Genomic DNA, 13,096 nt, shown 5'->3' on the forward strand with positions numbered 1-13,096 from the left:
AATCATGTAAAATTTTCCTTATTTCCATAAATGTTTAATTTATAAATATACAAATACCCAGAGGGCTTTAGATCACATTTTTATAAATGAAAAAAATATCTGTGTCTATATCCACAATCATATTTTCCAGGAATCATTTCAGATAAATGAAAGCAAAGTTTCACTTATAATTATTAATATAAAGAACAGAAATGCTTTCAGTGTTACACAGCCAAATTTCCTATAACTTGGAAAAGTTTAAAACTAAAATTGTATAAAATATGCTCACTCTTATTGCTATTCTGGTCACTGTTTTCATTAATTCTTTTCCTAATTAATAGTGTGTCCTTAAAAAGTGGCTATAATAATGAAATATATGTATGTGGTTTTCCCCTGCTCTGAAAAGCTTGTTTTAAAAAATATTTGTTTGAACGGTTTAATTTGTGAAATCACATTGCCGTCCTAATAAATGATAGAAATGTAAATAATAATACTTGTCCATCTAAAAATCAATAATTAGATGTTACAGTTTCTACCATTTCTTACAATCTTGATTTTCCTTCCAATCTTCAGTAGTTCTGACTATATCCTATTTTAGACAGTGGTGGCAATGCATCAGTTACTTCAGGTAACAGTGGATCTCCAGAAGGTAAGAAACATTAACAAATATCCAAATGCCCAGTGGCTCAAAAAAAAAAAAAAATCATTATACTGTAACTCTGTTCGTTCAAAAATTTCATAAACTATATGAAAAAATGAAATGACTTAGAGATGTTTGGTGATATGATCCTTTTGGTTTTGGTCTTCACACTTCTCTGAGGGGAAGGTTTTTCCTGTTACTTAAATAACATCTCAGAGTTGACACTATGTCAAAGGATAGAGTTGCAACTAGAATACCAGGTCTTATTTGACTACTTAAAAATATTTTCTTTTGTGCTCTCAATTTATTCACTGTAATGGAAATGTCAAGTGTTCTGTTGAATGTTTCTTTCCAAAGATTAGTAGATTTAGAGATGGATAACAACCAAGCCCATAGCAGTGCATTCTATCATGATTTGAAAATACACAATTTTACTAGGAAATAAACCAAGTCTTTGGAGATCCTGCTGGCTCACTTAGGTGGACTCACCTGAAAGTCAAAATAAAGTTCTTTGTTAATGAACATACATTTGTGAATACCTTCTAGAGAAGGTGTTATGTTTTCAGAAGACTGCTATTCCAGAACAAAGTTGACTCCTCTTATTTTTCACGGGTAGTAAAATGCTTTTCCCACAGTTGAACAAAATTTTTAAGAGTTGATTTGTATAGATATGAAGGATGTCTGAAATCTCAAGTAAGTGTCATAAAGTGATGTCAACCAAGAAATTACATTTCCACTCTATTTTCCCACTAACGGCTATATTTAAAAAGTTAGCATGTTCCAACTAGAAAATAGAAAGAGAACATAAAAAAATCGATGACATCATTCACAAAAAAGGAAAACAAGTCAGAAAAGGGATTCATTAAAATGTTTACATTTATAAACCTTCTATAAAGCTATATATATATATATATAAAATTTTAAATCATTTTTTAAAAGCACTATCTTTAGAGCAAAAGAACCTGAAAATTTTCATTAATCTAAAAACCATAATATTTTTCAAAAAGAACAATTAAATCTTCAGATTTCAATATATTTTTAAAAGACAATAGTGATATAATATGAACCGCAATTGAAGTATTCAAAGAAAATTTCCGCAACTATTCCAAGATCATATCTACCAACCTATCCATATCTCTGTTAATATAGACAAAATATTCATATTTCTATATATTACAGTTAATCCTCTCTCATCTACTCAATTTCTCCTCCCTCTGCTACATTACCACTTTTTCCTCTTTGCTGCCCATTTCAATTAGAATAAAAACCTGACATAATATATGCCACTATAAACTATGTATTTGTGCCCACATTTTGTTTATTAATTTCTTTTCACTATTATGCAGTAAAACACCTCGAAAACACAGCCTCCATTTGTTATCCTTTATTGACTCTTTCGGCCCATATTATATCTTCTTCCATATCACTCCAACAGTTAGTGTCAAGGTCAACAGTGACCAACTTATTGCTAAATTCAATGGTTTTAGTTATCAAGACAGTTGTTCACTTTTTCCGTCATAAACTCTTCACTTAGCTTTCGAGACATAAGTCTCTCTTGAACTTCCTTCCATTTCCATTACTGCTACTTCCTTTGCTGGTTTTTCCTTTTCCCTCTAACCTGTAAACACTGGAAAGCCCAAGGACTTAGGCCATAGATTTCTCTTTACCTACATATATTCTATATGAGACCCCATTCAGTCTTATAGTAGTAAATACTATTTATATTCTTGGTATTCCCTATTTTATATCCCTAAATCTGACTATTCCTCTGAATTCTAGACTTTCATATCTATAGTTGGGTATCTAATATTCATCTTAAAATTAATATAAATAAATCTAACCTCTAGATTCTTTTGCTCTTCCAACATCTTCTCCTCCTCTTCCACCCTATCTCATTTGGAGTAGTCTATGTTTCCTGTATTGCTTTCACATACCATACCCAACCCATCAGTAAAATCTGCTGACTGGAACTTCAAAATAGATCTGCAATTTTACTACTCTCAGAATTTTTACTGCTACAAGCAAACTCCAAGCCATCATTGTCTCTTAGCTGGATTATTGCAATACTTTATAACTGGTATTTTTGCCCTTGCTCCCTACTCTGTCTTGTAATAATCCTTTCAAAATATAAGTAAAATTATGTCACTCATATAAAAATCCTTTAATGCATTCCCTTCTCTAAGTAAGCACCAAAATCCAAACAATGTCTTAGAATGTCCTGGCCTCCCCTAGCTACCTCCTTATACTCATCTGCAGTTTCTTTCTGTCACACACTCTGAGTATACTTGGAAGGCTGAAACACTGCAAACACATTTTCCACTAAATCATTTGCTCTGGTTCTTCTCTTTGCCTAAAATCCTGGCCTTCAGAAGAGTTTGCATTTCACTACCTCACACCTTTCAGGTCTCCACTCAAATGTTCTATTTTCAATGTACCTCCCCTACCCACTCTACCCCAAATTACCTATTCCTTTGACCTACTTTATTGTATTTAACAGAGTTTTATTATTTTCTTATTTGTTTACTTATTGAACGTCTCTTCCTTGCTGAAATAAAAGGGCACTGAAGGCCAGGACTGCCTTCACTGCTGTATGTAACCTCAGAACCCATAAGAGTTTCTGGCATGTAGGCTTTCCGTAAATTTGTTGGATGGCTGGGAAAAAAACATACGTGTTTCCTTTCCACCTCAAAACTTATCACATGATATGTTTCCTAATATATCTTACTGTAAACATTGATTTTACAAATAAATACCATCCATCTATATTCTTCTAATTTTTCCCTTTGAGACAGATAACTTCATTTTAGGGAAGATTTTATATTTTATCATCAAAAAGAACTTTGAGAATTTAGTTTTAAAAGACAACTGAGGTAGAGAAATTTGATGAAAATATTACAATTGTTAGGAAACTACCTTATACTCTAATTCTAAATTAAATATTTTAATTTAAATTAAATTCATTTCTAAATTAAAATAACTACAATATAATGCATGTATTTCAGTTGAAAAATTTTTGAAAATGATGCTATATTAGAGAATGTGTTCTTCCTAGAACAACTTGAGGAAATGCAAAATCTATACCATAATTTTGATTTAGTTGTCATTTGGTCAAACTCTTTGGTAATTCTCCATTGAATGGTATAAAGTCCAAATTCCTTATATTGGTATTTAAGGTTTCCTTTAATCTGGAAGTTAAATTATAAGCTGTCTTTTAGCTTACAAGATCCCTTACTACTTCCTAACCCTAGCTCCAGCCACATCCCCATTACCCACATGCCTTATACTTCACATCTTATTGTTGCTTTGCTTATGGTACTATCAGGTATAAGTAACTCTTAGAGTCACATATGTAAATTTGTGTAATGATAAGTTTCTCTTAATTTCTCAAGTAAACATAATAGAAGTATTTTAACCAAGATACTACAAGCAATTGGATCTAAAACTTATAAGCTATGTGACCTTGGCTAAGGAATGTCACTTATGCACAGTTTGCTCAGCTGTAAAATGAATATATTTATTCCATCACTCTTATTATATAAAAAAGAACGTGCCTAATGAAATGCCTGAGCAAGTCAAGTAGACACAAAGAGATGCATTCTTTTTCTACTTCCTTCTCTCACTCATTACCATTCTATCTCTATCTTACATCTTATAATTTATGTTTTAGGTTAGCTTAATGCCTCTTCTTAAAGTTATTTTTTTCTGCATTACTATATTTTTATACCCTTAACCAAGGCATATACTCTTCCTGAACATCAATCAACTACTGTTTTTAAGTTTTAAACATGATTTGAACTTTTAAAAATTTTATATTGATATGGAATTTTAAAGGGTGAGATAGCTTCCTATGAGCCTGGTCTATCAAGAGATGCATTTAGATAAAATCTTTTAAATATATCGGTTTGATGTAACCATCAATCATTGTTTAAAATTATGATTAATATTACTAAAAATGATTTGAGTTGTCATGATGGAATGTGAATAACAGTGCAATTAGCTTTTGATGTTATTTACAGAAACATTAAATAGCTTGCATAAGATGATTTTCTTTAAACAGTATGTTTTAAAATAACATAATCTTACTTCAAAATTATTGTGTCTTTTCTTTAAATTAAAGTTGCTTAAACTTTTTCATTAGCTGATCTAGATAAATAACTTATGTCAAAATAAAGTGAGAGCTCTTATGTTGAATTTAGATGTTCTCTGAAGTAAAAACCAACAATTCAAAGCTTAACTTTGATTAGGTAGAAAGAATTCCTTCCAACTGATGCTATTTTTGTCACATTATCTGAAATTACAGATTTTCTTCCAGTTTTATAGATTACTTTTAGTCTCCATTGGGGCATTTTGTTCCTTAAGCACTTTCCTTCAAGGTATTGAGCAGTTGTTCTTTTTAAACACAATGCAGCAAATTATTTGTTATCAAATGTCCTGGTTGTTTCCTATTTCTTTTTTCTAAGTTCTAGATTTTTTTTTATATCAAATGAATTAGTAATCACAACCATTCATTCAAAAGAAAAAGAGCCTTCAGATTGAAAAACACAAATTTAAAGGAAAATTCATCTTGACATTTAACCTCAAATAAAAATCAACTTTGTCAATAGTACTGAACTAAGAACAAAAAATATTTTTGTAAAAAAAAAGTAATATTGGTAGGCTATAACAATTATAAATCAGATAAAATTTATATTCTTTTTTATTTTACCTTTATTTTCTATGATATAACATATTTTAAATATATATTCTTGAAACTTTTCTGAATGTTACATTGCCAAGAAAACCTAAATTGGGTCTCAAGTTTAAAAGAAATATTATTTTGAGTACCTCGGATATTCTTAAGAATTCATTACCATTCTATATTTCATTACAATTGTTCTTTTGACATTCTTTTCTACAAGTTTCAATTTTTTTGAGAATCCCTATATATTTGAAAATACTATTAAATCTATTGTTAAAATAAAGAATCCCTTGGAAAATCTTAGAAAAATGCTAAATGATTAATGAAATTAATAGGTCATCATTATAAGTGCTAGGTCTATAAATATATTTCTAAGGTTAAAATATCTTTAGATAGGTGATACAGTTAAGATACCCATATAGATATATCTATCATCTATCTGTCATCTATTTATCTATCTATCTATCTATCTATCTATCTATCTATCTATCTATCTATCACCATCTATCTGTCATTTCTCTCTTTCCTATAAAGATTCTGAATGTATCACAGTAAATATCTGAAGGGAACAGAGTTTGCTATCCCAAACTATGCCTCTTTAGGATATTGATTATTTTAAGCTGACTCTTTTCAAGAAACAAAAGACTCAGGAAAAACCTTTGACCTTCCCTCCTAACTTCCTAAAAGAATTTAGATAGATGACCTACTCCAGGAAGGAAGCTATCATCATAGATAGTTATAGTTTAATATGGATTAGTGTGTGATAGACAGGGAAGAACCTATCAAGGCCCCTTGATCAAAGTCCTCTTTGTGTCTCTTTGCTAAAAATGGCCTAGCAAACATTTATTTACCAACTATTTGCTTTCCTTCTCCATGTGAATTGCCTTCCTGTCCTTTGAAGTCTGAAATTCCATTCTCCTTAGCCCAAGATGGCATATAGACTGTAACTGCCCAATCTGTCCCAAGTTTCACATTCTTATGGGACTTCCATATGCACGTACGTAATTTTCTCCTGTTAATCTGTCTCAGGTTAATCTGATTATTACTCCAGCCAGGAGAATTTAGAAAAGTAGGAGGAAAATTATTTTTTCCTCCCCCAAACATCTTTACAAGATCAGTATTTTTAATTTCAAATTTAATAGGTCAGGAAATTGCAAACCAAATTGGTTTGACAAAATCGGTTAGTATAATACCTAATATTAGCATGTCTCAAACAAGAAACATTTTGCATTGGGAAACTTGCTTAAAACTATATTCAGCTTTCATTAAATCCAGTTTTAGAAGAACAATGTTATCCCCCTTTTTGAAAAATGTTAGGAAGTCTTTTCTGAGGGACAGAACTGAGGAAAATGTACTTTCTACTAACAGCTCTGTCTCTGAACTTTCTACTTTTCACTTCTTTATTACCAGGAACCATTCAGCAAAGTACTTTTCCTCTCTTACAACTGAGAATATATCCCTAGGAGAAACTTCTGCATTAAGACTGTGGAAACCCAAAGGGTGTAGGATAGATTCATTACCAGGTTCTTGAAGTTTTTTTTTTCTTTTTTTTAACATTGTAACTCTGTTTCATGTGACATTTCCTTTGCCAAGGATCTCCATTTTCTGAGAGTAGTTCATAGCAACAAATGAGTCTGTATGGTACGGTTTTAAATTCAGAACCAAATTATCTAGAAACAATAAACATAATCATTCTACAACAAATACAAAGAGGCAAATATTTTCTGATAGCTTTCCACCAAATATTCAAATGTGGCTGGTTAATTTCAATATCCGTCAAACAGACCTTTTTAAAAATATAACTACTGCTGTGGATTAGTTTCTACTGCATCCTACTGGGGCAACATTGGAGAGTGAAACAACATGGCATATCTTCAACTTTCTAAAACCTTCTAGAAATCGTATATCTCAATAAAAATCCAGTATATCTTCTCCATAAGGTTTTTTTGTTTTATGGAAAGAATTTCACAGCATGACTCAGAACTTATCCAATATTCTTTTTAATGAAGGTTAATTTATCTCTCTCTCCCTCTCTCTCTTTTAAGGGTCTTGTTATTATTGAATGAAAATATTAATTGAGAAGTCTTTTTGATGAAGGGATGTCAAAATGATTTAAATTATGACTTTATTATTGATTCTTTTCTGTAATTAAGAAAAGTAATAGTTTATGCAGATATCTATACTAACCTATTCAAAAGAAAGATATTCTCTTACTAGTTTATTATCCATTTAGAGAAACTAGTGTTTTTAAAGAAAAATACAGTTTGGTAAAATAAGAAAGGCTAGCCTGAAATCCCCAATCTTCTATAATATTTAATATATTATTTGGAATATATATTAGAAATAAAAGAGTACCGAAAAAGCATGATGATAGCTCTTTCCCCTAAACTTGTGGTCTATATATAGTCATTGATAGAATAGAATGAAATTTAATACAAACTAATAGATTAATTAGAAAGTCAGAGAATCTGATATTATTATCTATTGCTGAGCAACAAATATCAAAAACTTACCAGCTTAAAGCAACAATTATTTATTCTCTCAGTCTTTGTAAACCATAACATTGGAGCATTTATCTGGGTGCTTCTGGTTCAGATGTCTTAATAATGCTGTGTTCAAGGTGTTGGCCAGGCTTAATTGTGATATATCTCCCTGGACCTCGTGACATGTCTGTTGACAGGCCCCAGGTCCTTCCTGACTACTGTCTAGAAACATTAGTTCCTTGCCATATGGGTCTTTCCAACTCTCAGAATGACAGCTGGCTTCTCAGAGAGCAAGTGAGCCAGAGGGTAAGAGATGGAAGCCCAAGAGGCAACAAAAGAAAAAAAAAAGACATTATTTTTGTAACCTAATTATAAAAGCAACTTCACATTACTGATGTCTGTTATTTGTTAGAAGCCAGCAATTAGGTAAAGCCCATACTCAACGGGAGGCATCAAATATCAAGAGGCAGAGATCACTGAAGACCATATTGGGGCTACCTACATACCTGTCTAAATGAAAATAAAGGTCAGTATTGACCAGCAAATAAGTGTTACAAAGGCTTAATTGTCCCTAATTCAAAGTTTCTATACGTCGCTGGTTATATTAGGTAGTATGAGCACATCAACAATGACATATTTATTAGCTCATTATCCAAGACAGAAAACCCAATGCATGGATTAGGAAAAAGTATTGTTGGCAGTTGATAAAATTAGTCAATTATAATAAAAGTTAAAAATGAATGGCTGAATTGACTTTCTCAAAATCTGGTGCCAATCTATCCTTTTTAGAGAGAAAATATAAAGGAGTTCTGATTTCGTTTATTCTAATCCCTCCTATTGATTTGTTATGTTTTTATCTGTTGTCTTGATGGGAAAGTAATGTGTATCTTTCCTCTTTTGGCATTTGAAATCCAGTTGAGGGCACTGGATCTTCTTGTAAAATAATTTTTAGTTATGCTTAGTGATTAATAACTTAACTAGCTACAAAAAATAAGAGTAGAACTACTTTTGGACATGTGCCCTATAATTTTAAAATCCCATGAAGAGAACTCGTTCACACACACACACACACACACACTCTCTCTCTCTCTCTCTCTCTCTCTCTCTCTCTCTCTCTCTCTCTCTCGGTCTCTCGTGTGTGCATGCTCTCTCTCTCTCTCTCATGCTGAGAGAATATGATACTGATAGCTGAGATGATCTCCAAAGCAAACTACTTCCCCAAGCTAATAATGAAAAACAATAAAATAACTAGCTATGTGTATTTATTATCATCAAGCTAAAGGATTGAAAAAGAGTAGCATTATTGACACTCTTTGTTCAGATGTAGAAGGAGGATATAGATATTTAAAAATGGAAAGGACATTTTAATAAAAAATGTCATCTGAATGACAGAAATACTGCAGTGTAGAAATAAAAAATAGAATCTGAGATTTAAAAACTTATTCTGCATTTCTAAATTTTCTTTGTTTTTGTTTATTTTAAATTCAATTATTGAAATGAGGGCTGCTATGAAATTTCCAGTCTTCTAGGAATTTGAGAATCTATTCTAGAAGGGAGCTCAGTTTGTAACTCTCCTCGTCTCTTTGTCAAACCAATTAAGTGACTTTTTTAATATCATAAAATTAAAACATTTTTAATAGAAAAATCAGAAAACAGGTAATTTCTTAAGAAAGAAGTAACGGTTGGTCATGGTTAGAATAATCAGGGGTGCTGGAAAAGACAATGAAAGCATAAGGCACATCTTTTATCCACAGGAAATGCTGATAACATTACAGAAGTTAAAATAGGTCCACGAAGAAACATGAGTGCTTGGATGGAAATAGGGGAATTAGGAAGCCACTATGGAAAATGCGAGAGAGACTATATGGAAGACAGAAAAGTCACTTTTTAGAGGGACAAAATTTTGTTAGATGCTGCTTTGGGAAATGAAAGATTTTTGAATTCACACTGCTTCTAGTTCTACTTCCCTTCAGTTAAAATCTTTTTATTTTAAATGTAATTGCCCAAAGTTAAAATGCACTTGTAAAACGTATGACTTGGAAGAAGATTAAATTTTATTTCTGTGTAACTAGTTCCAGCATGCCGTCAGAGGAGGACCAGAATTAAAACTCTGAACAGTAATCATTTCAGAATAGCACCAAAACTACATAAAATAATCAGGTATATTGTAGAGGAGGAAAACATCTCTTTCTACCCTTCTAGGTTCTTTGGTTGGTCTAGTAAATTAACATAAGACAGATTAACAGGAGAACACCAGATTTTATTTCATACATACAGGAGCCCCATAAAAATATGATACCGGGGGCAAGTAGGCAATCGAGGCTTATATACCACCCTGAACTAAGGAATGAGATAGTGGCCTGAAGCTTCAAAGAGGAAGAAAGTAATTCAAAGGATGATGAGGAAAGCAGATGTTTGGTGATTAGATGTTTGCCCTGCCTTACAGACAGGTCATTCGGATAAAAGTTATCTCTGGTAATAGCTCTCTCTCTCTCAATCTGAGCCAAGCCTCCTATCTGAATTCTTTTAGGTAGTTAAGGGAGAGGTATAAATTTTTCTTAAGTCTGCTGGGTCTTGATTTCCTTCAGCTCAAATTAATCCACATGCAAAAATGACATATTTTGGGGTTACATATTCTGCTCCCTTTGAATATGTTCCCCACATCATAACTTCAAGTAAAACTATTTTTTAAATTTTATAATGTGCTTCTTTTTAAGCTGACAGATGCATCTACCCAATTTAACATTCCTGCAGATGTAGCTTGGAATCCAGGTTTAAATACCATCTTAATAGGAAAAGGGGAGAGAGGATGTAGACCTCTTAGAGGAGAAAAAATGATTTGGGGGAAAGATGAATGTGACCTTAGAAGAACAGACAGGAGGTTTAATAATTTGTGACAAAGTTTATCTGGACCTGGTATGGACTTCTACTTTCCTTTCCTGTGATAAGAAGAGTTAGTCTTCCTTGGTCGATGAATCTCCCAGGGAGGGACTCTTGACAACTGAATTCCTTTTGGAGGACCCCTCTCCAAGCAGATACAGAGAGTCAGAGAAAGCCTCTCCTTGTATTTGCTGTTTTTCACATGCTCGCAGCTCAAAATAATCAATATACTAAAGTGGCATATTTTGGTATGGCGTGTCCTGAACTCCGACAGTCATATTTTGGGATGACATATTGTGCTACCCTTCAGTACCATTAGTCACCCCAAATCAGTTGTCTAAACCCTGCTTTTTATTTTCTGATACAGGAAGATCTCCAGCTATATTTACGTAAGATTACAAGTGCAAAAGAAAAAAAATTCTTTAATTTTACAGACAATAACTTTTAAAACCTAAAGAGATTAAGCAAAAATGCTTATTCATGTTTTGCTATCAAATTGTTAGTAATTCAGTAACTCTCAATATTAAGGCTCTAGAATTTCAATTGTATTTTTCTCTCTAATATATTCAGTCAGTACTGAGTAAAAAGCAAGGAAGCACCCAAACTAGAAATGGCAAAAGCAAGTGAATAAAATTAAATGTTTAGGACAACACGAAGAAAAATTTTCTTAGTCTTATAAGAACATGAGATCTGTACTGTTTAATACAGTTAACCTTTGAACAACACAGGGGTTAGGGATGCTGATCTCTGTGAGTCAAAAATCCACATAGATCTTTGACTCCCCCAAAACCTACCTGTCTCTTGGTATCCAATGGGCATATGTTCTAAGACTCCTTAGGAATACCAAAATCCTTGGATGCTCAAGTCTCCTACATAAAATGGCTTAGATCAATGCATATGGTGGTCTGTCCTCCATATCCACAGACTCCCAACATGGATCAAAAACAGCAGAAGTAGTTATAGAAAAAATTCCTCATGTAAGTGAACTTGTGTTGTTCAAGGGTCAATTGTATATTATATAATCTCCACCTTATTATTTTTTTCGTATGAATCACTTTTGTGTAGGAAACCATTTAAAAGTTCTGTAGAGTAGAAAACAACTTAAAAACCCTTTGTGTAGAAATCTATCCCTAGAAAATATTCTGTATACAATTATATTAATATGGCTGCAAGTCTATATAGACTATTGGAGAACACATGACGTAATCCATTTATGAGGCCTCAGCAGACTTGCACTGAATTTGTCTGTCTAGATTCCTATGGTCTATATAGACTTGCAGCCATATTAATATAATTTTTTTGGTTTAGGCATTTGTTCCTTCTCCCAGGAAGTAGTATCATAAATATGTGGTCTCCTATTCATTTGGCATGAAGCTAGCACATTGTAGGTCATTCCTTCTCCATGCTGAGGCAACCATCCATACCACAGAACTGATGACTATGATTATTTCTTATTTTAAAAAATCAACCACATGATTCAAGAATTATGCATGAATCAGGTGGGGTACAGTAATGAATGAATAATTACCAAAGGTTCATGGGATTTTTCATATGCATATGACTTCTCAAATCTACACAGTATTAACCACATCAAAATTTAAATCATATAACTGTTAAAACTTTCAGAAGTACTTCTATAGACTATGGCCATGCCACCCTGAACAAGCCTGATCCCTTCTGATCTCGGAAGCGAAACAGGGTCAGGCCTGGCTAGTACTTGGATGGGAGACCACCTAGGAAAATTAGGTGCTGTAGGCATAAAAAATGAAAAAAAATAAGCTGACAAGGTCCTTGCAATCTGTGAGGTCAACAAAGGGTTGCCTCTTCTAAAAAAATAAAAAATAAAAAAATAAAAAAGTACTCCTATATACATGTTATCTATAAATGTCACTTGCTAGAATTGACTTAGTAGTTTTTAATCCATATTATGAATTTCCAAGTTATGTAAGATGTAGATTTTTAAGAGCTGGGATACGTTGGTGTTCTTATTACTGCCACAAGTGCTTCTCTCATTAAGGATCTGTTAGAAATTCTACTTGGCCTTTACAAAATCTGAGCATTACAAAAAAAAAAAAAAAAAGTATGGTAAACCACAGGTGAGCAGAATGCAATTTAACAGTGTGTGTTCAGCTTTTATGTTCTTTGTAAGCTAGAATTGATTTCAGTAATTATCCCAATTTTCTAGGAGCCCAGGCCTGTGGGCCATTTCTGCTGCCATAACTGGCTTTTCTTTTGGTGTTCTTGGAACCCCAGCTATAAAGTGTCAATAATCTACCCCCTTCTTTAAAGCGATATTGCCTGGATACAGAAGTTTACATCTATAGCATCGTATGTCCTTTAAGATATTTCCTTTAAAAATCAAAATAAAAGCCTGGATTCCATTCTGCCTCTGAAAAAAAAATGTCAGAAAGATGCTTGTTTTTGAAGACAAGCATC

General features: G+C 32.6%; 1 pseudogene; it reads left to right on the forward strand.

Annotated features, from left to right (window-relative positions):
• Window positions 1-12,299: 12,299 nt before the first annotated feature.
• LOC118606029 lies at window positions 12,300-12,418 on the forward strand (annotated as a pseudogene).
• Window positions 12,419-13,096: the final 678 nt, after the last annotated feature.

Source organism: Rousettus aegyptiacus, unplaced genomic scaffold (assembly GCF_014176215.1).
Source record: "Rousettus aegyptiacus isolate mRouAeg1 unplaced genomic scaffold, mRouAeg1.p scaffold_m13_p_7, whole genome shotgun sequence".
Taxonomy (NCBI): Eukaryota; Metazoa; Chordata; class Mammalia; order Chiroptera; family Pteropodidae; genus Rousettus; species Rousettus aegyptiacus.